The sequence below is a fragment of the Cottoperca gobio genome, chromosome 12 (genome assembly GCF_900634415.1).
Source record: "Cottoperca gobio chromosome 12, fCotGob3.1, whole genome shotgun sequence".
Classification (NCBI taxonomy): domain Eukaryota; kingdom Metazoa; phylum Chordata; class Actinopteri; order Perciformes; family Bovichtidae; genus Cottoperca; species Cottoperca gobio.
The window spans coordinates 5,647,532-5,664,691 of record NC_041366.1 but is presented as its reverse complement, the minus strand read 5'-3'; the positions used below and the strand labels follow the sequence as shown (position 1 = coordinate 5,664,691).

The 17,160-nt window shown below is 42.6% G+C and overlaps 1 long non-coding RNA gene across 1 annotated transcript; it reads right to left on the bottom strand.

Moving 5' to 3' along the window:
• Positions 1–4,003: 4,003 nt before the first annotated feature.
• Positions 4,004–16,922, bottom strand: LOC115016893 (uncharacterized). The gene is made up of 3 exons (XR_003833206.1): positions 16,874–16,922; positions 16,327–16,388; positions 4,004–4,362 (listed from the first exon to the last, which is right to left on the bottom strand). It is a non-coding gene; the product is annotated as an uncharacterized LOC115016893 (long non-coding RNA).
• Between the last annotated feature and the right edge of the window lie 238 nt (positions 16,923–17,160).

Genomic DNA, 17,160 nt, shown 5'->3' with positions numbered 1-17,160 from the left:
CATAAAATAACATGCTGACACAGGCCTATTCAGTATGAACACTTAACTTGACTTTGCAGATTCATTCAATTAATATAATTAAGAATGACTTAATGTTGATTAAAAACTGTCACCCGGGTAGCATTTATTTGATGTCTTTATAGTATACAGTAAAGGAACAGTAGGTTCCTATAAAGCATTTTGTGGTCCTTCATATTTTGAGATACACCCAATAGTTTATCCAAGAAATAAAATATTCCACCAAAAAAAGAAATCAATCACCAATTTTTTATTCATTTTGTGCGAGTAGCTGTCCCATCCTCTCGGTGTGCTCAGGGGAGTATTTGTTTAAAGCGTGACCCTCTCAGGGAAGTCAACAGCTGTTTCCAGTCGGGCTTAGCAGCGCCGCCGCCATCCTTCAACATGATGGGTTTCGCCTTTTAATGCATCGCAGTTAACCACATCCTAATTGGAACTAATGAGTTGCTCGTTAAAGAGCTCCACAGCTAATTGGCATACTGAACTACAAGCAGGAAAACACCACAAAGAGGTTAGGAATTTTATAAACTAGTATGAAAGTTGTAACACGGAGCGAGGCTGACCAGAGAAAGCCGCTAACCTTCTTATCAAACTGCATTTTTAATTAGAGATAATCAATATTCAAGGCAATGGATTTACCACAGTTTATATATCCATCAAGGATCATGAATACTTAATGTTTTAAAAAACATCTCAAACCCCAACACACCCACATTTTTATTCCCCGAGTTTATGGCAATCTGGCAAATCAGATATTATTAATTATAAATTGAACCATTACAGCACGCTTCAGAAGCTCACGTTCACAAATTGCATCCACAACTGGGGTTGAACATGAATTTGCTCTCCTGGTATTTCTGAAGCTCGTATGCAAAGTCGCCGGGTCTGATTCACATGCAGGGTCCGTTCTGCACCCTGTAGTTTCATTTAGATCAAAAAGACTCAAATAGACAGAGAATCACAGGATATCCAGAATATCTGATCATTTCCCCCCCGCCTCACCTTGCCTCTGAGAATCTCAGCGGCTCCAGAGACGATCTCATTAAATCAGAGATGTAAGAACCAGAGAGAGGAATATACAACAGAAACACTCCCTGCTATTGTCTTTGCTATAAGACACAGTGAATCCTGGTTAAGGGCTCAGACAATCCTCCATGTTGGTCCGTTCAGGAGAACGGCGGACACAAGTGGAAGCTTTGACAGTCGCACCACATTAGTGCAGCATAACAGTTATAAGGCCTTACTGGTATTTGTTCCCTAAAAATACTCTCACACCACTGGAAGCCGGAGCCTCTCAGGAGCCTGATTTGAAACTTTGCAGCCTGAGGACAAGGTAAGCAAAGGCGGCAAAATAAATAAAGATAAAAAAACATGCCCTCAAACCGCTCCTATTACAGACACAGCATGGCAAACAGTGGAAAACAATAGAGTTATTTCAGCGCAGCGCAGAGCAGGACGGAGAGCGATGGCATCTTGGGGCACAGGGCTGCAGGGCGGGGTGGGGGCCTCCCGGGCCGAGGTGGAAGGAAGGGTGCTCTAATGGGCTCAGGGAGGCTGGCTAACCCTGCTGGAGGCCCACAAGAGGCCCTAGCCTGTGGTCTTGCCTTGGGCAGGCCTGCCACAGCAGCAGTTAGGTGGGCTGACAGACTGATGCAGAGGAGGACCTCCCCATGTGGCCTGCCATCAACCCCTCCACCCCACGTCCCCTCCCTCTGCACAGATGTTCAGGGTTTGGGGAGCAACAAGCTATGCAGAAACAAACAAAGACGGAGATTTAACATCTTCAAGTTGCATCTGAGTAATATCGTTTACTGAATCGCTCTAATTGAGTCAATCTGTACTGGTTTTAAATTCAAACTAAAAGCATGTGTCGACATCTCTGCTGCCAGATTAAAAGTTAAACGCTCGCTCATGCAACATGGAGAAGACTGAAGTATGAGGTTTATGAATTAATGTTCATTTACAGGGTTGAATTAAACATCAACACAAGCCCTCTGTGTCCACACATATTAGTACAAAGTTTGTTTTTGTGCCGTGTGTGTAAAAGAGAAGACTTCATTGTGAATGTGAGCATCCACACACATGAGGCTGTTCTCTCAGCTGTGTTATGGAGTTGCTCTGTACTTATACAGACGACCTTTGGCCCCAAAGCTCCCTGAAGCCCCATCCATATAGCCCACTGTAGGAGGTAAAGATCAGGGTGGCCCGGCCAGGAGACTCCCCTCTTGACCGGTGAGGCGTGTGAAGCCTCTGGCATGACTCTCAGCATGGGAAAAGTGCAGCTTTATCACCGCTGCTCAAACATTCATCACATAACCTCTCCTGCAGAGAGTTCCAAAGGGAGACAATAGCGCCTCCATCAACTCCCATCTGAAGCTGACGATTTAGGCAGAAGGTGAAAGAGAGGCAACTTCAAAGTTTTTTGGGGCCTGGGTCGACGCACACGTCACACCAAAGAAGAAGAAGGAGAGGAGGAACAGCCGAGGAGGAGCCTCTCTCCAGTCAGAAGGGAGGTCATTATCAGGCCATGTTTACGCCGGCACGGAGACACTGCTGTCTTAACATTTGGAATATAGTGCTGCAGCCATCACTGCAGTCAAAATAGTGTATGTTCATGTGTTTGTCTATGTATGCATGTGCATGTGCGTATGTGTGTATGTCTGTGTGTGGTTGTTCCAAAAGTCTACAGAGACAACACGAAAGGTATTTGCATTATTTCCTGCACAAAGAGGTGCAGGTCAGTGTTTCCCTAGCGAATAGCAACATCTTTTCACAAACAGCAAAATAAATACTTTATACAATAAGGCAGCAGGAGAATACATTGCGGAACTATCACATTTAACAAGTCATTTAGTTTGTAATGGGCTCGTAAAACTGTCTTTTTTAAACAGACATTTTAGTTCCCGGGTTTTAACAGATATCAAATTGTTACTAATTGATACGTCAAGACTTTTGTTGACGTGAGCGCATTGAATGTCCCTATGTTTCTAACTACTAACAGCCATTGTTAGACAATTCTGGAAATAAAAACTGCACTGAACTACATGGCATCATGTTTATAATTTATATTAATGCACTTGTGAGATGAGATCAAATGAGCATTTAATGAATACATTTGTTCAATTATTGATGGGAGTTCACTACTTCATCCTCAGGTGTGCATTAGATTAAACAATGGTTATGATTATGAGACTAAAGTATGTAAGTGCATTGTATTCACCGAAAACAAAAAACCCTGTAATATAATAATTACGAGATCTATATAAGATATGTTTACCATACAGACATTGTAATTATGTGAAAGAGTCTTTAGGTTTGTTTTGTGTAACACACTTTTGTAGCAAATCACTTATTAAGATGAACATTCATACACTTGGCTGAAGCATCACATTGTGAAGAGGTTTAAGTTTCTCTGGAAGTAGTATCAGGTCCGTGTATTCAACAGTCCTATTACAGAGGAACACATGCCGCCACACTGACTAAACACTTGAATAGGTTCTTCAGAAGCTAGAAAGGATCAATTAATTACATATTTAAAAGGTGAAGAAGTGTGAAAAAGTAAAAGAAGAGTTCATGTTTATCAGGACGACTGTGAACACAATGTTGTTCTAGAAAATTCAATAGGCTATCAAACAACTTTTGAATGTGTGGTAAATTGATCTTCGTCACACAGTGCAACTTGAGGCACGGATGTTGATCGGTTGATTTCTGACAGGTCAGGCCGGCTGAGTTGAGCAGTTCCATGATATTACTTCCCTCGTGGTTTAAAAGATCGTCAAGAGATCGGCTATAAACTGCAGTGGACTTGCTCAGTGTGAGCATGCGTTTTGTGATGGGTTGATAAATTCAATCCATACGGCGTGACAATAAAAGTGATATGTTTTGCCGATTAAAACGTGTAGTGTAACTTCACATACAAGATTAATAAAAATGGTACAGTGTCTGCCCACCATTATGATGAGTAAATTGCTCTGTTTTGCACTATATGGACATAAAAAAACAAACAGTTGGAATCCTTTTAACAATCAGGAACAATAAATGTGCAGTTATTTCTCTCGGTGGCGGCAGAGATGTTTACAGACCTGCTGTGCCTCTCCTGTATCTACAGACCAGTTAACCCATATTTCATAAACATACAGCGCTACTGAGAAGAGAAAAACAAAGTCAAACTATGCCATATCACTGGTGTCAAGTGAAGTATGATTGCATATTTGAATTGGAAATCTTGCAAAGTGACGATAACAACCTCGTGCACTCTCTCGGAAGGCGAGAAGAGGGTTAAATGAACAAAGCCTTGAAAAAGAGTCCAATTCTCCAGCTCCTGCCCCAATCCTCGCAGTTACCCTACAAAGTACACAAGAAAAAAGAAAATAGTATCATGCATATCATTCATTAGCAGCAAATAAAAGAAATTCTCTCTAATAGTGCCCCCAAATCCCCGAGCTCCCAGCACCACGGAGCGGGGAACTAAAGAAATGGGGGAGAGAGATGCAAAAGGAAGCCGTCTCCCTCAAGTGCTTGTTAGGCCCAAATTATTATGGCGATGAATAATTTTAAAAATAAATAAGAAAATAAATAAATAAAAAAAGAAACATTTATAGATCTAAGTATTATCAGAGGAGCCGCGGGTCTGTTGCCAAGCTCTCTGGGCCCGTTTGAAATCTGCCTTTGTTTTTCACTTTGATCTTTAACTGCTAACCTATCCATCGCTTCACCTGATCCCGTTAGCGCTTCTTCACCCACTTCCTCCCGTTAAACTTTTCTCTACATGGCACCGCACTGCCCGCTCTAAGTGGTAATCATAACCGCATCATCATCATCATCATCTTTCTCCTCGTTGTCGTCATTAACTTTCTGTTCTTTCACAACAATAATTAACATACTGCACAGGGAGCAAGATTAGGGAGAGATGCAGGAGTAAATGAGGGAGTATAGAGAACGCGGAGAGCAAAGAGACGAGGGAAGGAAACCATGTTGGAGGAAGAAAATGAGGAAGGAGACGTGAGAGAAAGCTGCGACCAGCTCCTCTACCCTTGCATCCTCTCATCATTCTCTGATTTATTTTCCTTCCTTCTTGTTTCTTCTCTTTTCATGTCATTTCCTTTCCTCTGTATATATTTTCTCGTTTGCTTTCCTCTTTCCTAATGTCATTTCCTCTGGTCTTCTTTACTTTACACCCTGTCCTTTCTCATGTACTTTCATTACCTCCCCTTTGTTTCGTTTCCTCTATTTCCTCTACTCCACTCTCATTTCCTCTTCTCTTAATATTTCCTTTGAATTTAATTTCCTCTTCCCCTATACTTTCCTCTCTCTTATGGTTGTTTCCTCTTCTTTCCTATTGTTTATTTCCCTCTCATATTGTCTCCTTTCATCTCGTTCTTTCCTTTTTCCCTCTCCTTATGCATTTTCTCCTCTTGTATCATCTTTTCTTTTTCACCATCATTTCCTACTTTTCTATTCTCATTTTCCTTTCCTAATTTTATTTCCTATACTATTGCTTCGCCTCCTGTTTCCTTTATCTCACCACAATTTCTCATCATTTCCTCTCCCCTCTCACTTCCTTTATCTCATTTTGTTTCCTCTTCTCGTGTTTCCTCCTCTATCCTCATGCTCTCTCTCCTGTCTTCCTTTCCTCGTCACCCTGTCTCCTCTCACTGACTTCATCTCCTCCCCTGATGTTTCCTCTACTTTCATCTTGTTCCCTTTCCTCTCACTTCCCATGCTCTCATCTCATTTTGTCTCCTCTAATCTATTTTCTTACCATCTTCTTTTCCTTTCTTATTTCATAGTATACTTTATCTCACCTTGCTTCTTCTTTCCTCTCGCTTGTCTCCTCTCACACGATTTTTCTCCCTATTTCCTTTGTCCTTCTTTCCTCTTTCCCGTCTACTTTCATTTCCTCTTTTCTTGCTCAAACTCCCCTCATTCTCCTCTTACTTCTTCAATTTATTTCTTCTCTTTTCCTCGACTCATCTTTTTTAACTCTCCTCCCTTGTCCACTCATTTTTCTCCCCCCATTTCTCCTCTTCTTTTTTCCTCCCCTCTCCTCCTTCCTGAGATTTTTGACCTCCAGTGCAGGGACATCCCAACCCTGTGCTCTGTGCCCGGCCTCTGATTGATATTGTAATGAGACTTATCCCAACATCCCTTTCTCCCTGTACACTTCCCCACCTCCCCTTCCCCACTGTCTTTCTTGGTACCCTTCCTCGCCCCCTCTACCCCCTTTGCTCCCTGAGCCCCCGAGTGGCTCGCTTGATTCTGTTTCATCACACATCAAACAGGCCTGACGCTCTCCACGTAGGCAGGACCTAGGGACTGCAACATCTGCACGGGGAGGCATGCAGGGGTGTGGGGGGTGACTCCGGCCTCTGAGGGAGGGCGGGAGGACACGGCATGCTACGAGCAGATGTCACCAGGACCCGAACAGCAGGCTGGGGGGACGCCGCGGGGAAAGAGAGATATAGTGAGGGAGCATCCCTGCAGCCCAGCCGGGGGAGTCTCTCCAAACACTCCACCTTTGCTCCCCTCTCCTCTTCTCACCTTGCAGCCCAGCTCCCCCACCTGCTCCCCTTTTTGACAATACAATTAGGTAATTAGTCACCTCAGCGCTAATAACCTAATCATTACTTGTCTGTGTGCGTTTTCTCTCCATTTCAAAATCTGTGTCCTCCACAGGCGCTCCCCTGAGTCCTGGAGGTGGAGGTGGAGGGGCAGAGGAGGCGTACAATTACCTTTGTCTCGCTACTCCCTGTGGCACAGATAGAGCCAAGGCTCTGATCCAGACCAAAGTAAAGGCCCTTTTTAATGGAGACAGAGAGCTTGCTCTTTGGAGGGGTCAAGATTGCCCTCACATCCATTAACACCAGCACTATTTCATCACTGCCACGTTCTGGCAGGCGGGAGCTGTAGAGGGACTGTGATCAGCCTCCGTTGAGCGCAGACGCTGACATTTCCCCAGTTAGTGAAAGTGGCAATCGGGAGCTTCTGCTGTCAATGAGTCATCAAAGGGCTTGTTTGAGAACAGCTGTTGACGTCAGTGCACTGCCAAAAGCATTAACCCTAGTTGAGAAGTGAAGTTTTTTTCTGAATTGCTGATGATCCTTTCATCTGCATGGGCAACATGCTGATCTCAAAGTTCACAGAAATGTTATCTGTCATCAAAAAGGGATCATCTTTTGACAGTGTTTTTAGAAGACTAAAAACACTGAGGTTGAGCAGAACAATGAACGTTATTAATGTGGTTTCTGCAGGTTTCATGATTTACATAGCTGTCCAACATTTTCTAAAGCACACATTTAAAAAGTAATAATAATGACATATACTGTATATAAAACATTTTTAAATATACATACATTATTACATTACATTACAGGTCATGTAGCAGACGCTCTTTACAGAGCAGTGAACTAACTACAGGGACAGTCTCCCTGGAGCAACTCGGGGTTAAGTACCTTGCTCAGGGGCTCAATGGTGGCAGCCTGGTATTGAACTCACAACCTTCTGGTGTTGTATTTGGAAGCCGTACTAGGCCATCACCACCACCTCATACAGCCTCGCTAGCAGCTCTGTCAAGCTGTAATAGTGCATTGAGCTAAATGTGAATATGCTCACAATGAAAATGCAATCAGGTTGACTATGTTCATCATCTATTTTTAAATGTTAATCAACACAAAGTAGCGCTGAGGCTGATGGGAAAGTGTTTGGAGGTGGTCATAAACCTAAGTACTGGGCATTAGTACAATGTTTGAACCAAACAGGTGGACCAACCGACAGAAGGTCCTTACCGTCCCTAAACTATTCACACAGTTCTGAATGTAAAAAGGTTAAAACACGATGTGATTCTAAAAGTCAGCAGAGACCTGAAGGACGTTTATCTAATTTATGACTCGACCTCGGCTTATTAAATACATAAAAGAAGTTCTGCTTTTAGTTGTGCTACCTTGCCAAGATTAAGTTAACACAAATAAAAGATGAAATGACATTCACTGCAATGAATTATGTATTTATCTCAAACAAATTTGAAGTCTGCACATTGATTTTAATACCAAACGGAGCTAAAAAGAGAGCAATAAAAAAACATTTGAAAAAGATGTGGTTTTGAAAACAGATGTAAATTAGCAAATTGGCTAAACATGCAGAAACATTGGCACCGTGTTTCAGCTGACCTTTCCCAGATTTTTTAACTTGAGGCACTAAACGCATCTACTTTTACCTTTTGAATATTTTTCAAATGTCCACAGACTACAAGTTTCCAAGCAGCACAGAGAAGCGGCTCATCTTTGCCATGAAACCGGCCTCATCCATTCCTCATAATCTAGTCTCATGTTTCTGGTTTATAGAGTTTGGATCCCCTGCTGTGCTCGCAACAACAGCCGTCATGTCATCCTCTTTATTATTCAGATTTCTTGGAGCCAAACAGCTGTTTTGCATGGCAGATTGTATTAAAGCTCGTCCTGACTCCCAACATTCAGGTGGCATTGAGGTCTGAGGTCTTGAATTATGGCGCAGCAAGAAACACAAAGACAAGTTGCTGTTGAAAACAAACTTGTAATCCCCAGTACACCAATGAAAAATTGCAAGACTCTACATTTTAAATGTACTATGGGGGTTGTTAGTGTGAAATCTTCACGTAGTGTACATTCATACTCGTATATAAATTAAGTTTTACAATGAATAAAACATCTATGCTTCATATGCAGGGATTTTTAACTACGGAGACAAGCGTCAAAGCACAGAGAGAGAAAATTAATCGCTGCAGCCAGTAACAATATTTCTCCTCGTAACAAACTGCTGCAAATGGATTTCACAAACAAGTGCGTGGTAGGTAGCAGCCTTTATTAGACGGAGCTGAAAGCATTGCTTTTGCTTGATGGCGAAGTCGGTGCACTTTATCACGGTTTGGGTAATGAGAGATAACTTCCCTGCGTCTGCGGGAAGCGAGTTGGGCACCGCAACCCCCATGCATTTTTTATCAGCTGCAATTACTCAGAGCTTGTTGATATTTCCCTTTCGTTTAATTTGGGAACATTTGCATCAGATAACCAGAGGCCTGCTGCGGGGCTAACTGAGCCGTGCTGCAGTAAATTATAGGTCTCCGACTGTCCAACAACATACCCTCGGATTGCTAATGGCCAGGCTGCAGCCCGAGAGGTCAGCCGGTTCCTTTTGACGTTTGGTCTGTTGTCGACTCTCCTGGCAGACTGGTTTATCCAGTTAAACTATTCTGGGTCAAAACCTATGAATGTTGTCTTTGTATGCTGCAAACTGATCGATCAATGTGTATCAACAGTTTGGAGTTAAGTTTAGGCCAACTGATTACACTTTTGTTAATGAGGTAGACGAAACATTGCCCCCCCCCCCCACCAAATTCCTTGGTTCTAGATGAATCTTCCTGTATAGACCACACACATTTGGGAAATGGACTAAATAACACTTTAATAGCAAATTATTTCACAATGTGCTACACACATATTCACACACACACATATTCACACACACACATATTCACACACACACACATATTCAAACACACACACACACACACACACACGGATGGTGGTGGAGTGTTTGCCAGCACATCTCCTGATGGTTATACAGCGTTATAAGCACCATTTATACAAAGTCTTAATGATTTCAGAGATCATCAGTTTGCCTATTGGGTTTTCTAATCCAGGTCCAGACTCAAATTAAAAATGATACATTTGGAGAATGGCTGCACACTTAGTACTTTCTAGTTTATCCTCAATTTTAAGTTTGCCTTACGAATTAAGTTCCCTCAAAACAACGGTCCTCAACCCAAACAAGGGGTCTGGAGTAGTAACAGGATAGGAAAGCAAAATCTTTCTGCTACACAAAATTAAGTATATTTGTAAGGCTTCCCTCTAATATCTGATTTTCCCCTGTGAATTACTGCATTGTTTTAAATGATTTAGACATATGAAATTCATATACAATATATGAATATACCACAAGTGGTCACAAGCCAAAAAGGTTAGGAACCACTGCCTCGAGTAAAGAAAGAAAAGAATGAAAAGAGCATTGTAGCGTGAGATTCTGTATAGTCTGTTTTTTCCGTCTTACTGCCGGTCTCTCATCCATCCTAATTAGCAGCAGTTCGGATCAATTAATGCTGCAGTCTTGAAGTAGAGATGAAGGGCTGAATATGAACATCTCCCTGACAGGACAGGGTAGATGAGGGCTGATTGACAGGCAGACTTCTAACCCAATCAGGGTTCCGAGACCAGGGTGGCTGCTTCCAGGTGTCTCAGATTTGTTGTAATTGACAGGTGCAGAGAGACGTTCGGGGTCCTGGTGGAGCTCTGCGCCGTTTATGCAGATTAATGCGTCAAAAGTACAAATGAATAAATAAACTGGTAAGCACAAATCAGGCATTTAGCCTGAGGGGATGCCATCATTACCAGATTAAACAAAGTGACTAATCACAAAAACAATCTGCTTCAGAAGTGGAGGAAGTCAAAAGACGCCAAAGCTTGGGGGTAAAAAGCTAAGTCTTCTTAATTATTCAGCTATAGCCAAACAAAGATATGAAATTCTAATGAATGACAGATAATATTTTTATTTTCCAACAGCTATTGTTGATTATGAAGCTGTGAGGTGACTGCTTTGATGACCGACTTTCTACAATATACACATGAGGACATATAGGAGAGTTGGATCTTTTTGATGATGGAAATTGCAGAATTCAAACCATGAGCCTTGAGGACGAGATCACACGGATGGCACAAATTCCCAAAGCAGCCAGCCAGCAAGAGTAGCCGAGGTAGAGGCCTTGTGGGAATACTTTGGGTCAGTCTAAAGAAGAAGGTGGGACAACAGATAACGAACAAGAGTCCCATGCAGGGTGTTTTGACACTAAAAAGAAAATCCTTCTTCCTTTGAAACCCAAATGAGCGTCTGCGAGGTCATCGTTCCAAACACACAGCCATGCCACTGCCCATGAATCAAATCCTTAGATGTTTGAATTCAAGCCAGACTTTCATGGTGTTTTATTTTATTTTTTATATATCACCAAGCTGACCAGAGCAGCCGTAACCTCAGCTTGAACTTTCTTCTAGACACAACTCAGCTGTTAACACATCACTTCTCTTAAATTGGCCTAAAAGCGCCCCTGGTTTCCAGACTTTCCTCCACGTGCCGCAGACACCAGCCTCTTTTGACCTTCAGACCAAGCCACGGCCTGAACCTCAGCTATTGATTTTTCTAACTATCTGTTTACTCCTCGTCTGCACACTTTCCCAGCTGCTTGGAGAGCATCGTTTGCCCCGAGGCGATCAGCAGGGCTCAGCTTGTTCCCGTCTTTGATCATCGTTCAGCCAGCGGATTAACATATGCACACTCTCTTCCTCCCTTTGTCGCTGAGCTTCATAATAAATCTACGGCCTCCCTCTCTCTCTCTCTCTCTCTCTCTCTCTCTCTCTCCAAAATGGGACGAGCCATGAATCAATCACCCCGCTTTACGCCTCGTGTCCGACATGGATGCAAATCACAGAAGGATCTGTGGGTAAAGCTCTGCTTATTAAAACCCGGTGCCTGACTCATTACAAACCGCTCATGCACATGCATGTCGCCAAGATGAACAGCAGGTAGCAAGCGTGAAATACAGCAACATTGGTGGAGATAAAACACAGACAGACGAGATTAACCGATTTCTGCGACTCTTATCTCAACGGAGGCCAAAACTAAGCCTCACCCACTTGCCAAAACCAAAAGAGAATGAGAAGCTAATGAAGTTAATTATAGCATCATTGTGGGAGGTTACAGCCTCGTCTAAAAAGAGGCTTAATCTGAGGGAAACTGCGGAGTGCGGAGGCTCGCCTTTGTACCTGCCCTTACTGTGCAGTTAGTGTACTAATTAAGGTTGGTTTGAGCCTACAACCACCCCAGTTAGCTCACTTAAAGGGCCAGGGCTTCTGGGGTTTAGAACAACACTCATAAGGACTCTGCAAGTAGGACACTAACTAAATGTGTGTGAGACCGAGCAGGAAAAATAGAAAGTTTGTGTATTTCCAGGTAGACGGGTGACTTTTTTAAAATGTATTTATTTTTAAATGCAACATATGTAGTTTCTCTAATGACCACTGTTGAGACACGCCCTCGCTCCCGTTGCCCTTATTTATTATGACCTAATTATATCAGTGTGTCAGCTAACGTAACCAGCCCCTTGCCCTAAATGCCGCAATGCTCTTGTGGCTGAGCTCGTACTTGCAGACCTTATGTTTCCGAGCCGTGTACCATTTAACCACGACTTCTCGAGGCACACAGGGTTGTTTAGCCTGCACTTCCCCCCCCCACTCAGTCCATCAAGAATGCAACGGACGAGACAGAGGAGCACATGCGGTGAATAAAAATACAGTAACAACATGAGCTGAGGACTGGCAGGAGGAGGAAGAGGGAATTTTGGAAGAGTTTCCCTCCTCATCATCAGCGTGTCGGCCTGAGCGGGCCTGCGAGGTGCCGGAGCTGAGGCCCTATTAAAAACTGAAGCCCAGCTTGCCAGAAAAGATCCGTCCTCTCACCTCGGAAAACAACAACCCCACTCGCCCCGACAGCGAGACAATCAGCCGTGCACTGCTCGGGGTGAGGCGGCGGTGACCCGGCGTGCCGAGATGAGGCCGGTTCTACACACTGATGAGTGCTTTCACAGACATCAAACGGGGGTGCTGCAGACCTCCCCACGACCTGCCTGTGCTGCCTTGTCTCCTGCTCTCTGCTTTTATTTGAGGTTGATACGGGCAGACGGATTGGCAAATATCGATCTGTAAAATTCTCCCTCCAGGTTTGAGAGGTGATTACGGGCCCTGGGCCCAGCTGATGCAGACTGGGTGTGTGTATGTGTGTACATTTAGGTTTTTCCTACCCCACCTGTCAGACAGGCAGAGGACAGCAGCCCTATATTCTTTGGTTCGAGTGTCTCCAATCATCTGCAGAAAAGAGACATCTTAAAAATAAAAAAACACCCAGACAGACAGGCAGGCGGGCGGGCAGGCACACACACTGTACAACACAGAAAATAGGTTATAAAGCGCGGAGAATAATGCATGTGAATCCCAATCATCGAAATTCAAATGATTTGGATGCATCCCCAACCAGCCCTCCTCTCCTTGTCTGCCTTCTGTCGAGGCCTCAGAACTCACCAATAGGATCGGAGGGAAACAGGCTGCGGATTCTGAGGGTTTGCATTAGGAATGGCCCGTTATTAATTAAGCTTGTGGCGAAGTGTTTTTTGACAGCGGCTCCCGAGGCGGCGAGCAGTGTAGATCTTGGCGCTGACCTGGCCCAGCAGGGGTAGGAGCTGTGTCTTTGAGGTGGTGGCGGTGGTGGGGGTAGTGGGGTAGAATGGGTGGTGGGCGGGAGAGAGAGAGGAGGAAAGGGGGGTGGGGGGCTGGCTCCATGCCGACAGCCAGGCCTGCCACGTCTGCGTGCCCGCTTTGAAGTGTCACCTTGAGGGAAGAGCCGATGGCCGGGAAGCCGGGAGGGCGGGAGCCGCGGAGAGGAGTGGCACGGTTGGCATCGCCAGACATGGCGCTTTAATATTGCATGGGCTCCCGTCCATCTCTGTACACACTCAGGACATTCCTTCTGCTTGATTTAGTTTGAAAGTAGATCTTTGTTTTTTTCTCTCCTCTCCTTTCCCCTCCTCTCTCGCCATACTTTGGCTCAACACCTGTGCTGGTTTTGTGCTCATTCTTGCCTGAACAAATGTCAAGCTCTGCAGTCAGGAACTTCAACAACTCCCTGCATTATCATCTTATCAAGTCAGTTCTATCTCAAATCTAAAATTGATTTGAAAAAATTGATAGAAATATTAAAATGGTGTTTAAATGTTTTGAATTTTATTAAAACAAGTAAAAAACTGGGAATATTTATTTATTTATTATTATTTCCATTAGAGAGCAACCTTAGAAATGACCATCTGTATCTTGAAACGCTCAAGAACATCTGTTTACGCCCCTGTGTTGAACACAGAAACTAAACAAATACTGTAGAATTAAAAAGGTCATTCTGACTGATTTAGGTGGGAAGTCACTCGCTGGACTTTGAGTTAGACCCACCTCAACCCTATCTGCCTCTACCTTCATTCATATTAAAACAAACATGAATAAGACAGTTTGCTAAATGCATGAGGAGTTAATCTGCAGAAGACTTAGAAGAAAGAATAGCAATAGAAAGAAAGTAACACTACGTTTTTAACAAAAATGACTTGATGAGAAGCAGTTAATTATTATCTTTTGCCTCAGAATGAAAAAGCACAGACTGCTAAATCGATAACGTCTTATTGGCCGACATTTAGCAAAATCTAAGAAATATTCACTCTGGTGTTGCTAATTGCCAATGCTGCTTTCATCACTTCATCAAATGGCATCTTCCTTTACGAAAACGAAGCCATATCACTGGGGACTAAACTTAAACTTTTAACATTCCTCTCCAGTCACGCTGTGTTTGCCTGACCTGCTGCCAGCACAGTTACAGAGCGCTGCGGAGAATCAAACATGGCGTTAGTTTGAGGAGATTTATGAGAGGAGTTTATCAACAGAGGCTGCAGGAAGGAGGTGTTTTGAAGTGAGGAAAAACGTATTTAAAAAAATACTCACACTGCACGCACTTTCTACCCACTTTAACAACCGTCCCAGTTCACAAATAGCAGTTTTAACTCCCCTGATTAGCACTGACATCTGCAGCCTTTCATCTCTCCCTCCATCTTGTTTTTTTAATCAGATTAACCCAAACGGGCATCCTTTAATGGCCTCTTTTTTTAGGAAAGCTGAAAGAGAGATAATTAAAATAATTAAACCGCTGGGACCGGTCTATGCACGCTCATCTCCCGCTCTTTTCTTTTCTTCTTGCCTTCAAGTTTTGATTCTGCTTTGCTTACTGATTCAAGCAGCACAGAGAGAGAAACACTCATCATCCTCACTTAATTGCATTAAGTTGACTCTCGGAGGTCCAATTTTTCCCTCCAAAACCAAACAGCCAATGTAGGATCTCGTCTTTAGGTGCATGTCAGCTATCTAAATGTGGAAGTAGAGGGGGGAGGGCACGCTTCTAAACAGCCTTTATGGAGCATATTTATTTAGTCAGTGAGTGTATTTTGCATAAGGCCGAAGAAAGGGGGGAAAAAGTATCTTTAATGATTATTTATTCATGGACTTTTAAGCTTTTAATGAGGACAAATGAAGCCGTTTTCCAGTGTGTCAGTATGTAGTATGCTTACCAAAAAATATTCTTGTTTAGCATTTTCTTTTGCACTGTGTGTCCGTGAGGAATAAACACTAACATTTAAATATAACTACGAGTTTGGAGCGAGACTTTTAAGCGATCAGTTTATCTTGATTTTGCATGAATATAAGATTTTACACAAGTTTTGATCAGACTCTGATGATGATAATTTATTAATTTTCAGTATCGCTTGTAATTGATGCCAAATTGATAACATGTAATTAATGACAACTGAATTAAAACAGATGGTTTATCAGATTCTGCTTTTCAAAATGAAAATGTTCCAACTTCTGTCAAATTAAAAACATACACAGCAACTTTATCACTCAATGAACTCCCGAACTTGACACATGTATGCTCCTTTTATCAATTATTCACTCCTGTATAATTTATTTCAATTCATATGAACACATGTGTCGCATGTTTGTACGGTCGAACTTCTAAACTGACATCCCAGGTAAAAAAAATAATAAAAGAACGAGGCTATACCGCAGCGTCTGAGTTATATTTTGCGCTATAGGTGTACATATCTTGAATATTATAATTACACATCTTCAGATGAATTCAAACTTTACTTCCTGTCAAAAAGAATCTAATGAATTCTTGTATGAGGATTTTACTGAGAGCAAGAGCCCCGACATCCTCCTCCGAGTGCAGCCCTAACTTTACACAAGCTCGGATGTCTTCCCCCCCGCCCCCCCTCACACACACACACTTTCATTCAGATCATTTTCACAGGGCTTCATTTCAAGTTGGCACATAAAAAAGGGAAGAATCCCTTTGCTGGAAATACTTAAGATTTATGTTTAATTTTTCATGGAATCTTTGAGAACATTGAGGAGCAATTTCACATTTGCACTGACATCTAATTTCTCAAGTAGAGTCTGAAAGCACAAATTGCCAAGGATTCCCTGTGTGCCCAATTATCCTGCATCAATTTCCTTGACCCTGCGGAATGCTGGTAAATTAATCATACCACTTCCCCCCCCCCCCCCCTTTTTTGGACTCTCTCTCGTGAAATACATATGCACACGTTTGATAAACTAATCATACTTGGTCGGTTGTACTCACAAAAAATGATTCAGTCCTAGAAGCAGGATGAGAGTTCACAGTAAGGCCCGGGGAATTGGGAGCTGATAAAACACAGTCACGTATGTACATACACAAACCACATACAGACACAGACGAAAAATACAAATACAAAATGACAGAATTCTGTTACTGAACGAACAGTTAAGTTTTACATTTACATGTTTTTTTACATACTTATTTTTATGAAAAAATGTAAATACATTCATGAATTAATACGACCAATTTAATTGTATAAATCAACCTGGATGAACTTTTGTTTAAGCATCAATAATACTGCTGGTTTTGGTCTATTGTCTGCTGTTTTTACAGGAGGTTTTTCTGCTTTTTCAACAATCGCGATACTATTTCCTAAACTAAAATGTTGGGGGGAAAAAATACATCGACTGTGAAAAATAACACACAACAGCATTTCAAATCAATAACATCAATTCTGCTGTCATATTGGACAGCACCATTAACAGCCTAAGCATCTGAATCATCTTCAATCATCATCTGTGTAACACCGTATTTACCAGACTTGTCTCACCTGTTGATCCCAACATGGCTACGGAGTCTGACGTTTTTTTGGAGCAACAGTGTCCTCTGGTGGAAACAGGACAGCAAACAAAAATACAAACAACATGGAGACAGATTATAGTAGTGCGAACAAATTAGCACAGGAATTGACCTACCTTTTTTTTTTTGGAAAGTCAGCAGAAAAGATGGTATATTCTAGAAATGACAAACATTAACCTGTAAGTTATTGCAAGAGAAAGCATTTCAAGCACAACTGTCTTTGGTATAAGACATGAAAAACAATAACCAGAAAAAGGC